We start from the raw sequence: 12,933 nt of genomic DNA, 5'->3' as shown, positions 1-12,933 counted from the left end.
TCCCGACCCAGGGATCAAACCCAGGTCTCCCACATTGCAGACAGATTCTTTACCAGCTGAGCTTCAAGGGAAGTCCCATCACCAAATATACTAAAGATCTACTCTGTCCTTAATATATTTAAAGTAACTCAAATTAAAAGATGCTTACTCCTTGGAAGAAAAGCTATGACCAACTTAGACAGCATACTAAAAACTAGAGACATTACTTTGCCAACAAAGGTCCATCTAGTCAAAGCTATGGTTTTTCCAATAGTCATGTATGGGTGTGAGAGTTGGACTATAAAGAAAGCTGAATGCTCGCTTCGGCAGCACATATACTAAAATTGGAACGATACAGAGAAGATTAGCATGGCCCTTGCGCAAGGATGACACGCAAATTCGTGAAGCGTTCCATATTTTTTAAAATTGACAAACCATTAGCCAGACTCATCAAGAAACAAAGGGAGAAAAATCAAATCAATAAAATTAGAAATGAAAATGGAGAGATCACAACAGACAACACAGAAATACAAAGGATCATAAGAGACTACTATCAACAATTATATGCCAATAAAATGGACAACGTGGAAGAAATGGACAAATTCTTAGAAAAGTACAACTTTCCAAAACTGGACCAGGAAGAAATAGAAAATCTTAACAGACCCATCACAAGCACGGAAATTGAAACTGTAATCAAAAACCTTCCAGCAAACAAAAGCCCAGGTCCAGATGGCTTCACAGCTGAATTCTACCAAAAATTTAGAGAAGAGCTAACACCTATCCTGCTCAAACTCTTCCAGAAAATTGCAGAGGAAGGTAAACTTCCAAACTCATTCTATGAGGCCACCATCACCCTAATACCAAAACCTGACAAAGATCCCACAAAAAAAGAAAACTACAGGCCAATATCACTGATGAACATAGATGCAAAAATCCTTAACAAAATTCTAGCAATCAGAATCCAACAACACATTAAAAAGATCATACACCATGACCAAGTGGGCTTTATCCCAGGGATGCAAGGATTCTTCAATATCCGCAAATCAATCAATGTAATACACCACATAAACAAATTGAAAAATAAAAACCATATGATTATCTCAATAGATGCAGAGAAAGCCTTTGACAAAATTCAACATCTATTTATGATAAAAAAAACTCTCCAGAAAGCAGGAATAGAAGGAACATACCTCAACATAATAAAAGCTATATATGACAAACCCACAGCAAACATTATCCTCAATGGTGAAAGCCTTTCCTCTAAAGTCAGGAACAAGACAGGGTGCCCACTTTCACCATTACTATTCAACATAGTTTTGGAAGTTTTGGCCACAGCAATCAGAGCAGAAAAAGAAGTAAAAGGAATCCAAATTGGAAAAGAAGAAGTAAAACTCTCACTATTTGCAGATGACATGATCCTCTACATAGAAAACCCTAAAGACTCCACCAGAAAATTACTAGAACTAATCAGTGACTATAGTAAAGTTGCAGGATATAAAATCAACACACAGAAATCCCTTGCATTCCTATACACTAATAATGAGAAAACAGAAAGAGAAATTAAGGAAACAATTCCATTCACCATTGCAACGGAAAGAATAAAATACTTAGGAATATATCTACCTAAAGAAACTAAAGACCTATATATGGAAAACTATAAAACACTGGTGAAAGAAATCAAAGAGGACACTAATAGATGGAGAAATATACCATGTTCATGGATTGGAAGAATCAATATAGTGAAAATGAGTATACTACCCAAAGCAATTTATAGATTCAATGCAATCCCTATCAAGCTACCAACGGTATTCTTCACAGAGCTAGAACAAATAATTTCACAATTTGTATGGAAATACAAAAAACCTCGAATAGCCAAAGCTATCTTGAGAAAGAAGAATGGAACTGGAAGAATCAACCTACCTGACTTCAGGCTCTATTACAAAGCCACAGTTATCAAGACAGTATGGTAATGGCACAAAGACAGAAATATAGATCAATGAAACAAAATAGAAAGCCCAGAGATAAATCCACGCACATATGGACACCTTATCTTTGACAAAGGAGGCAAGAATATACAATGGATTAAAGACAATCTCTTTAACAAGTGGTGCTGGGAAATCTGGTCAACCACTTGTAAAAGAATGAAACTAGAACACTTTCTAACACCATACACAAAAATAAACTCAAAATGGATTAAAGATTTAAACGTAAGACCAGAAACTATAAAACTCCTAGAGGAGAACATAGGCAAAACACTCTCTGACATACATCATAGCAGGATCCTCTATGACCCACCTCCCAGAATATTGGAAATAAAAGCAAAAATAAACAAATGGGACCTAATTAAACTTAAAAGCTTCTGCACATCAAAGGAAACTATTAGCAAGGTGAAAAGGCAGCCTTCAGAATGGGAGAAAATAATAGCAAATGAAGCAACTGACAAACAACTAATCTCAAAAATATACAAGCAACTCCTACAGCTCAACTCCAGAAAAATAAATGACCCAATCAAAAAATGGGCCAATGAACTAAATAGACATTTCTCCAAAGAAGACATACAGATGGCTAACAAACACATGAAAAGATGCTCAACATCACTCATTATCAGAGAAATGCAAATCAAAACCACTATGAGGTACCATTTCACACCAGTCAGAATGGCTGCAATCCAAAAGTCTACAAGCAATAAATGCTGGAGAGGGTGTGGAGAAAAGGGAACCCTCTTACACTGTTGGTGGGAATGCAAACTAGTACAGCCACTACGGAGAACAGTGTGGAGATTCCTTAAAAAACTGGAAATAGAACTGCCTTATGATCCAGCAATCCCACTGCTGGGCATACACACTGAGGAAACCAGAAGGGAAAGAGACACGTGTACCCCAATGTTCATCACAGCACTGTTTATAATAGCCAGGACATGGAAGCAACCTAGATGTCTATCAGCAGATGAATGGATAAGAAAGCTATGGTACATATACACAATAGAGTATTACTCAGCAATTAAAAACAATACATTTGAATCAGTTCTAATGAGGTGGATGAAACTGGAGCTTATTATACAGAGTGAAGTAAGCCAGAAAGAAAAACACCAATACAGTATACTAACGCATATATATGGAATTTAGAAAGATGGTAATAATAACCCCTTGTACGAGACAGCAAAAGAGACACTGATGTATAGAACAGTCTTATGCACTCTGTTGGAGAGGGAGAGGGTGGGAAGATTTGGGAGAATGGCATTGAAACATGTGTAATGTCATGTATGAAACGAGTTGCCAGTCCAGGTTCGATGCATGATACTGGATGCTTGGGGCTGGTGCACTGGGACAACCCAGAGGGATGGTATGGGGAGGGAGGAGGGAGGAGGGTTTAGGATGGGGAACACATGTATACCTGTGGTGGATTCATTTCGATATTTGGCAAAACTAATACAATTTTGTAAAGTTTAAAAATAAAATAAAATTTAAAAAAAAAAAGAAAGAAAGCTGAGCACCGAAGAATTGATGCTTTTGAACTGTGGTGTTGGAGAAGACTCTTGAGAGTCCCTTGGATTGCAAGGAGATCCAACCAGTCCATCCTAAAGGAAATCAGTCCTGAATATTCATTGGAAGGACTGATGCTGAAGCTGAAACTCCAATACTTTGGCCACCTGATGCAAAGAACTGACTCATTTGAAAAGACCCTGATGCTGGGAAATATTGAAGGAGGGAAGAGAAGGGGACGACAGAGGATGAGACAGTTGGATGGCATCACCAACTTGATGGACCAGAGTTTGAGTAAGCTCCAGGAGTTGGTGATGGACAGGAAAGCCTGGTGTGCTGCAGTCCGCGGGGTTGCAAAGAGTCAGACTCAACTGAGCAACTGAAATGAAATTACAAGTCTGGTCCAGAGGTGCCTCCACTGAACATGCTGAGTGAGAGGGAATATGCCACAACGTGAATGGAGCCAAATCATCTCATTTCCTAAGGGTGAGTTAAGCACATTAATTAACTGTGATCTAGAGTTGGCCTCGGGCTTCCCTGGTGGCTCACTGCTAAGCAGGAGACAAGGTTCGATCCTGGGTCAGGAAGATCCCCTGGAGAAGGAAATGGCAACCCACTGCAGTATTCTTGCCTGGGAAATCCCATGAGGGAGGAGCCTGGCGGGCTACAGTCCATGGTGTTGCAAAGAGTTGGTCACGATTTAGCAACTAAACAACAGAGTTGGTCTCAGTCTAATCTTCAGGTTTCATCCTGGTCTATTGACAAAAAATTGCTACAAATGTTTGATGAATAAAATAATTTCTTTAGGTGATGTAAGTGAGTGCTCTTCTATTAGAAGATAAAATGGAGGTATAGCTCAGGGGAAGAGAATTTGACTGCAGAAGATAAAATAACTTTATACATACAGGGGAGTGTGTGAATCTGTGTACATGCTCCAACTCGTGAGACCACAAATAATAGAACAGTGAATCCTGATACATATGAGTACATCCTTTGACCCAGAAACCCATTTCTAGGAATAACACTAAGAAAACTAATTTCTCAGACAAGATTTATACACAAAATGGATCCTTAACAACAAAAATCTAGAAATGGCATAAATATACAACAATTAAAACATTATAAGATTTTCATACATGTTCATTATAATAGTGTTTTGAAGAATATTTGATGGCCATTTTAAAATACTTTAAAAAGCAGGCATTGGCAGTGTAATCCTATCTTTATCATTACACATCACACAACAGACAGAGAGCCATATATAAGCGTGTGTGTGTGCTAACTCGCTTCAGTCATTCCTGACTCTGTGCAACCCCATGGACTGTAGCCCACCAGACACCTCCGTCCATGGGGATTTTCCAGGCAAGAATTACTGGAGTGGGTTGCCATCCTATCCTCTAGGGGATCTTCCCGATTCAGGGAGCGAACCCATGTATCCTGTGGCTCCTGCATTGCAGGCTGATTCTTTACTGCTGAGCCACAGGGAAAGCCCAATATATAAACATATCTGATGCATGTTGACTTCCCTGGTGACTCCATGGAGCTTCCTCCGGAACAAACAGAAGAATGAAGAAGAGAATTTGGAAGAATGAATGAAACGTATCAAAATGGCTACTTGTAATATTCTGCTGGTGGAACTGCATGATTCTTACTTTTATATCTTGGAGAAGGAAATGGTAACCCACTCCAGTATTCTTGCCTGGAGAATCCCATAGACAGAGGAGCCTGGCAGGCTACAGTCCATGGGGTCACAAGAGTCGGACATGACTTAGTGCACTGTCTCACCTACTTTTATATCTGTATCTTTGTTTTCCAAATTTCTATAACAGCTTCAACTTTTGTGATTCAGAGAAAAAATTAAAACAAAACAAGATTAATAAACTTTGATTCAAGAAAGCTTGTCTATTGAAAAGTTATCTTGATATCATTCAGAAAACTCAAAGCCACAAATATAAGAATAAAGATACCCATCAGTTTTGGGTTTCTGTTTTGTGGTTTTTGAAAAACTTTGTATGCCTGTTGTTACCATGGGCTATGGGGAGGAAAAAGAGAGGAGTTGTTGTTTAATGAGTATAGTTAAATATATGCATGTACCTCTTGATTCAGGAATCCCATTCTAAGAACCTATCACAAAAATATACTGGGAAAAAAATGAAATGGTGTATGTTCAAGGCTGGGCTTTATGGATGGCTTAGTGGGTAAAGAATCTGCCTGCAATGTAAGGGACACCGGAGACTCAAGTTCCATCCCTGGGTTGGGAAGATCCCCTGGAGGAGGAAATGCAACATACTCCAGTAATCTTGCCTGGAAAATTCCATGGACAGAGGAACTTGGTGGGCTACAGTCCACGAGGTCGCAAAGAATTGGACATGACTGAGCAGATGGCACCCTCATTTTAAACTTTTGTTGCAGGAAGAGGGACCCCTTTCAGTACCCAAGAGTGGGCTCTTGTCTAACATTCGGAAGTGAATTGTCTGAGGAGACACGCATGCTGACAAAGCAAGAGACTTTATTGGGAAGGGGTGCCCAGGTGGAGAGCAGGATAGGGGAACCCAGGAGAACTGTTCTGCCATGTGGCTCACAGTCTTAGGTTTTATGTTGATGGGATTAGTTTCTGGGTTGTCTTTGGCCAAGTCTTTGTTTTGACTCAGGGTCCTTCCTGGTGGTGCAGACATTGCCCAGCCAAGATGGATGCCAGCAAGAAGGATTTTGGGAGATGGTAGGACACATGGTCTTCTCTGAGCACCAAAGAATTGATGCTTTTGAACTGTGGTGTTGGAGAAGACTCTTGAGAGTCCCTTGGACTATAAGGAGATCCAACTGTTGCAGGAAGAGGGACCCCTTCCAGGGCCCAAAACTGGGCTCTTATCTAACACTCGGAAATGAATTGTCTGAGGAGACACATGTGCTAACAAAGCAAGAGATTTTATTGGGAAAGGGCACCCGGGTGGAGAGCAGTAGGGTAAGGGAACCCAGGAGAACTGCTCTGCCGCGTGGCTCGCAGTCTTGGGTTTTATGGTGATGGGATTCGTTTCCAGGTGGTCTTTGGCCAATCATTCTAATTCAGAGTCTTTCCTGGTGGCACACACATCGCTCACCCAAGATGGATGCTAGTGAGAGGGATTCTGGGAAGTGGACGGACACACGGTGTCTCCTTTAGACCTTTCCCGAACTCTTCCGGTTGGTGGTGGCTTATTAGTTCCGTATTCCTTATCAGGATCTCCTGTCATAAAACAACTCATGCAAATAGTTACTATGGTGCCTGGCCAGGGTGGGCGGTTTCAATCAGTGTGCTTCCCCTAACACAACCAGTCCATCCTAAAGGAGATCAGTCCCAGGTGTTCATTGGAGGGACTGATGTTGAAGCTGAAACTCCAATACTTTGGCCACCTCATGCAGAGAGCTGACTCATTTGAAAAGACCCTGATGCTGGGAAAGATTGAGGGCCAGAGGAGAAGGGGACAACAGAGGATGAGATGGTTGGATGGCATCACTGACACAATGGACATGGGTTTGGGTGGACTCCAGGAGTTGGTGATGGACAGGGAGACCTGGCGTGCTGTGGTTCATGGGGTCGCAAAGAGCCGGACACGACTGAGCAACTGAACTGAACTGAAACTCTTCCAGTTGGTGGAGCCTTGTTAGTTTTGTGTTCTTTAGCAAGATCTCCTGTTGTAAAATAACTCATGCAAATGGTTACTATGGTGCCTGGCTATGGTGGGCAGTCAGTCAGTGTGTTTCACCTAAGAACTCCCCCTGAGAGACTTCATACTCCACCTTGGGGTGGAGGTCTCTTTCTTCTGTAACTTCTTGCTGCTGTGCATGGGAGTAGTCCTGCCTAGCAGAGCAGAAGTCTCTCTCTACCTAATCTAAATCTAGATATGAAAGAAAGACAAGAAAGTGAAAGTCACTTTGTCATATCCAACTCTTTGCGACCAGAATTCTCTAGACCAGAATACTGGAGTGGGTAGCCTTTCCCTTCTCCAGGGGACCTTCCCAACCCAGGGATCAAACCCAGGTCTCCCACATTGCAGACAGATTCTTTTCCAATTGAGCTGGGTCTGAAACCAGCCTTCACCCTTCTAATAACAGCCATTTTGCGTGAAACCCTGAAATAGGCAGGGGCCAAACAGGGCCCAGGGAAGGAAGGCACAATCTGGGGTGAGGGCTGCAGCGTGTGTGACTTTGTTCTGATTGGTTGGTGTGAGGCAACAGGGCGGTGCTCCAGGAATCTTGCCCTCAGCCTGAAGTTACCATCCTCCACCTGGGTGGGGCTCCAGTTCTGCCAAAGAACTCAAAGATATTGTTATGCATATTCCTTGAGTAGGAAACAGGACCCTGCCCTAAGGCTGTACCACCACTTGTCTGTCCAGTTCAGTTGAGTCCGACTCTTTCCAACCCCATGGACGCCATGCCTCCCTGTCCATCATCAACTCCCAGAGTTTACGCAAACTCACTTGACTGTTCCTCTCCTGTTTTTGTGTCCCATCCCTTCCCTGATCAGCAACTATTTGAATCTACCCTTGGAACTCAGGGAATGTCAAAGAAGCTGAATGAAGTGTGTATCCTACAAACAAGAACAGAAGACACAGAAAGACCCCAAAACCCCATAGACTCCTGCTCACTTTAATTCAGGGAACTGGGCAACTATGGCTCCGATAACTTCCTGTTGAAATGGGGCATAGTGCTGCCTCAGTTTGAAGAATGGACACTGAATTGGAAGTATTTCTGAGTACCAAGTCCTGGACCTGAGTCTTTATGATTAAAACCTCAATCCCTCGGCCTGTCATTTTTGGGCAACAGACCCAAGTAGAAGTAGTTGGAAGTGACAACTGGAATCTAAATAGACAAAATAAATCTCATTTCTTTTCAGAAGAATAAGCCTGAAACTGACTCTGGACGTATAGTCAAGTAGCCAGTTGTCTGGCTTTATAAAAAGTAAGATTGCAGTTACTAGCTGCCGGCAGACATTGTTTTGAGAACGTCTGGTGGCATCCAAGTCAGACACAACTCAGAAAACTCAAGTTCTTAGCAATGCAAGGACTAGCCTAAAATTACACCCATAGTGTCACCTGGTTATTTCCTTGGATGTCTGAACCATAGCTACTCATAGGCAGGGATGAGTAGGTACAAACTTGTTATTGTTCAGCAACCCAGTCATGTCTGACTCTTTGCGACCCCGTGGACTGCAGCATGCCAGGCCTGCCTGTGCCTCACCATCTCCCAAAGTTTGCCCAAGTTCATCTCCATTGCATCAGTGATGCCATCCAAACATCTCATCCTCTGATGCCTTCTTCTCCTTCTGCCCTCAGTCTTTCCCAGCATCAGGGACTTTTCCAATGAGTCAGCTGTTCACATCAGATAACCAAAATACTGGATACAAACTACTATATGTAAAATAGATAAACAAGGTCCCACTGTATAGCATAGGGAACTATATTCACTATCATTTATCTTACTACAATATCAATTATCTTGTAGTGAGCTATATTGGAAAAAATCTGAAAATTATATCGACATTGATCATATATATTTATCTGAATCACTTTGCTATACCTCAGAAACTAATGCAACATTGTAGATCAACTATACTTCAATTTTTAACAAAGAGAAGAAAAATTAACTTGGTATGATGATATGTCATAAGTAGTGAAACTGAGTAAATGAGATAAGAGCTTCTAAGATGAATTCTTTAGAAATAATGCTTTAGATGTGTATATTTTTAAAAGTTGGAGGGGGCACATCTCAGGGCATGTGAGATCTTAGTTCTTAGATTGAACCCTCACCCCCTGCAGTGAAAGTATCTTAACCACTGGACCATCAGGGAAGTCCTCCTGTTCTTTTTTTTTTTTTTTTCCTGATGGGTTAGGGAGTGTTTTTCATTTTCTATACTTTCTTATTTTTGGCTGTGCAGGGTCTCCATTGCTACCTGGGCTTTTCTCCAGTTACAATGAGCAGGGGCTACTCTTTGTTGTGGGGTGTGGCCTTCTCTTTGTGGGGGCTCCACTTGTTGGGGAGCACAGACTCAAGGCACGTGGGCTTCAATAGCTGTGACTCCCAGGTCCTAGAGCGTGGGCTCATTTGTGAGTTGCAGTGCACAGGCTTTGTTGCTCTGAAGCATGTGGGATCTTCCCAGACCAGGGATCGAACCTGTGTCTCCTCCTTTGGAAGTACAGACTCTTAACCAATAGACTGTCAGGGATGTTCTTTTTGAAAACAAAGTTGTCCAGGTTTTATTCACCACCAACTCCTCTCTCTTCTCCCTGCCCACTGCTGTGCCCACCTTGAGCATTCCCAGTCAAGGGTGGGCTTCTCTGGTCAGCTCAGCTGTACTCTCCTGGGAGTCTAGAGGTCGGAGAGGAGACCTGGCACCCAGTGGTAGGTCTCCTCTGGAGCCCAGCAGATCCAGCCAAGCCAGCCCTTCCTTCAGCAGGTGTTGCAGCACTTGCCTTGCTTGCTCCATCTCCCATTTAAGACTGGCTTTGATAGGGGCTTCAGCGGTAAAGAATTCTCCTGCCAGTGCAGGAGACATAGGTTCGATTCCTGGTCTGGGAAGATCCCACATGCTGTGGAGCAACTAAGCCCCTGTGCACCACAACTACGGAGTCTGGGAGCCGCAACAAGAGAAGCCACTGCCGTGAAGCCCACACACCACTCTGCAACTGGAGCGTGGCTCCTGCAGCAACAAAGACGAGCATAGCCGAAAACAAATAAATAATTTAAAAATAAAAGACTGACTTTGATATCACTGACATTCACAGAGCCATTTTCCCTGCCACCTGCAGCACCACAGCATGATCCGTATTTAACTCAGAGGGACAGACCGAAGGAGGTAAGTGCCGCCCCCAGGGATAACACCAAAGCCAGTGCCGAGTGCCTTCAGTGTCTTGATGGCCCCAATCAGGTCGTCTTGGCTGACATCCTGGGTGAATGTGACCTTTCCTTTTAACACCTGTTGATGTCATGTAGTCACTCCAGAGTTATCAGGTCTCCATTCTGTTGCTTCAGGGCCAGGCACACGTGAATAATCTAGACACCCAGCTTGTAATAGACGTCTCCCACGCCTAGCATCTCAGACCAAAATCCTTTCCCAGAGGCCAAAGAATCCACCCCAATAGTAGCACACGTGTCCTGGAACTGCATCTGGGACACAGGATTCTTCCAGATCCCCTGCTTGGGCTTGCTGACATATTCTTTAAGGTTGGTCTTGTACACATCCAACTGCTTGGACATCCATCTCAGCCAAGACAGTCACTCACTCCCTATACTTGGCCGTGCAAGCTTCTTGGGGATGACATCAGTTCCCACCCCACAGCAGTGCATCCCTTCCCTGGCCCATAGCCACCCTGCTGCCAGAAAACTGGATCCACCTCTACTCTGAAATTATTTCCTATTATATATTGAATGGATAAAAGTCCTAGTGTGTAGCGCAGGGAACTATACTCAATATCCTGCCATAAACCATAATGGAAATAAAAAGAAATATATATGTATATAATACACACACACACACACACACACACACAATGGAGTCAATTTTCTATACAGCAGAAATTAATACAACATTGTAAGTCAAGTATGTTGTTTTTAGTTGCTCAGTTGGATCTGACTTATGCAACCCCGTGGATTGTAGCCCACCAGGCTCCTCTGTCCATGAGATTTCCCAGGCAAGAATACTGGCATGAGTTGCTATTTCCTTCCCCAGGGGATCTCTGACCCAGGGATTGAAACCAGGTCTCCTGCATTACAGGTGTCTCCTGTATTGCAGGTGGATTCTTTACCAATTGAATCAACTGTTGTTCAGTTCGCTAAGTCATTGAGATCCTCATGGACTGAAGCATGCCAAGCTTCACTGTCCTTCACTATCTCCTGGAGTTTGTTCAGATTCATGTCCATTGAGTCAGTGATGCCATCCAACCATCTCATCCTCTTCTCTGCCTTCAATCTTTCCCAGCATCAGGGTCTTTTCCAATGAGTTGGCTCTTTGAATCAGGTGGCCAAAGTATTGGAGCTTCAGCTTCAGCATCAGTCCTTCCAATGAATATTCAGGGTTAATTTCCTTTAAGATTGACTGGTTTGATCTCCTTGTAGTCCAGGGGACTCTCAAGAGTCTTCTCCAGCACCAGAGTTTGAAAGCATAAACTCTTTGGTGCTCAGCCTTCTTTATGGTCCTGCTTTTACATCTGTACATGACTACTGGAAAAACCATAGCTTTGATTATACAGAACTTTGTTGACAAAGCTATGTCTCTGCTTTTTAATACACCATCTAGGTTTGTCATAGCTTTTCTTCCAAGAAGCAAGCATCTTTTAATTTCATGGAATTTGGAGCCCCCAAAATAAAATCTGTCAGTTTCCATTTTTCCCCCATCTGTATGCCATGAAATGATGGGACTGGGTGTCATGTTCTTAGTTTTTTGAATGTTGAGTTTTTAGCAAGCTTTTTCACTCTCCTCTTTCACTCTTATCAAGAGGTAGTTTAATTCCTCTTTGTTTTCTGCCATTAGGGTGATATTATCTGCATATCTGAGGTTGTTGATATTTCTCCTGGTAAAGTTGATTCCAGCTTGTGTTTCATCCAGCCCAGCATTTCACATGATGTACTGTGCATATAAGTTAAATAAGCAGGGTGACAAAATTCAGCCTTGACATACTCCTTTCCCAAATTTCAAACAGTCTGTTGTTTCAGGTTTGGTTCTAACTGTTGCTTCTTGACCTGCATACAGGTTTCTCAGGAAGCATGTCAGGTGGTCTGGTATTCCCATCTCTTTAAGAATTTTTCAGAGTTTTTTGTGATCCACACAGTCAAAGGCTTTAGTGTAATCAATGAAGCAGAAGTAGATGTTTTCCTGGAATCCTCTTGCATTTTCTATAACCCAACAGATATTGGCAATTTGATTTCTGGTTCCTCTGCCTTTTCTAAGTCCAGCTTGAACATCTGGAAGTTCTTGGTTCATGTGCTGCTGAAGCCTAGCTTAAAGGATTTTGAGCATTACCTTGTTCACATCTGAAATGAGTGCATTTGTACAGTAGTTTGAACATTCTTTGGCATTGCCCTTCTTTGAGACTGGAATGAAAACTGACCTTTTCCAATCCTGTGGCCATTGCTGAATTTTCCAAATTTGCTGGCATACTGAGTGCAGCACTTTAACAGTATCATCTTTTAAGATTTGAAATAGCTCAGTTGGAATTCTATCACCTCCTCTAGCTTTGCTCGTACTGATGCTTCCTAAGGCCCATTTGACTTCACGCTCCAGGATGTCTGGCTCTAGGTGAGTGACCACACCATAATGGTTATCCAGGTCATTAAGACCTTTTTTGTACAGTTTTTCTATGTATTCCTGCCACTCCTTCTTAATTTCTTCTGCTTCTGTTAGGTCTTTGCTGTTTCTGTCTTTATTTTGCCCATCTTTGCATGAAATGTTCCCTTGATATCCCTAATTCTCTTGAGATCTTTAATCTTTCCCATTCCA

The 12,933-nt window shown here is 42.5% G+C and overlaps 1 non-coding gene and 1 pseudogene across 1 annotated transcript; one reads left to right on the top strand and one right to left on the bottom strand.

Moving 5' to 3' along the window:
* The first annotated feature begins 293 nt into the window (after window positions 1-293).
* On the top strand, window positions 294-400 carry LOC147345371 (U6 spliceosomal RNA). The gene has a single exon (XR_015155102.1). It is a non-coding gene; the product is annotated as a U6 spliceosomal RNA (small nuclear RNA).
* A 9,302-nt stretch (window positions 401-9,702) lies between these two features.
* On the bottom strand, window positions 9,703-10,694 carry LOC147345370 (vacuolar-sorting protein SNF8-like; annotated as a pseudogene).
* Window positions 10,695-12,933: the final 2,239 nt, after the last annotated feature.

The sequence above is a fragment of the Bos grunniens genome, chromosome 25 (assembly GCF_055505025.1).
Source record: "Bos grunniens cultivar Pamir isolate PY7600 chromosome 25, Bosgru_T2T1.0, whole genome shotgun sequence".
NCBI classification, from domain to species: Eukaryota; Metazoa; Chordata; class Mammalia; order Artiodactyla; family Bovidae; genus Bos; species Bos grunniens.
Note: the sequence above shows the minus strand (reverse complement) of the source record. Positions and strands in the feature narration are given on the sequence as shown.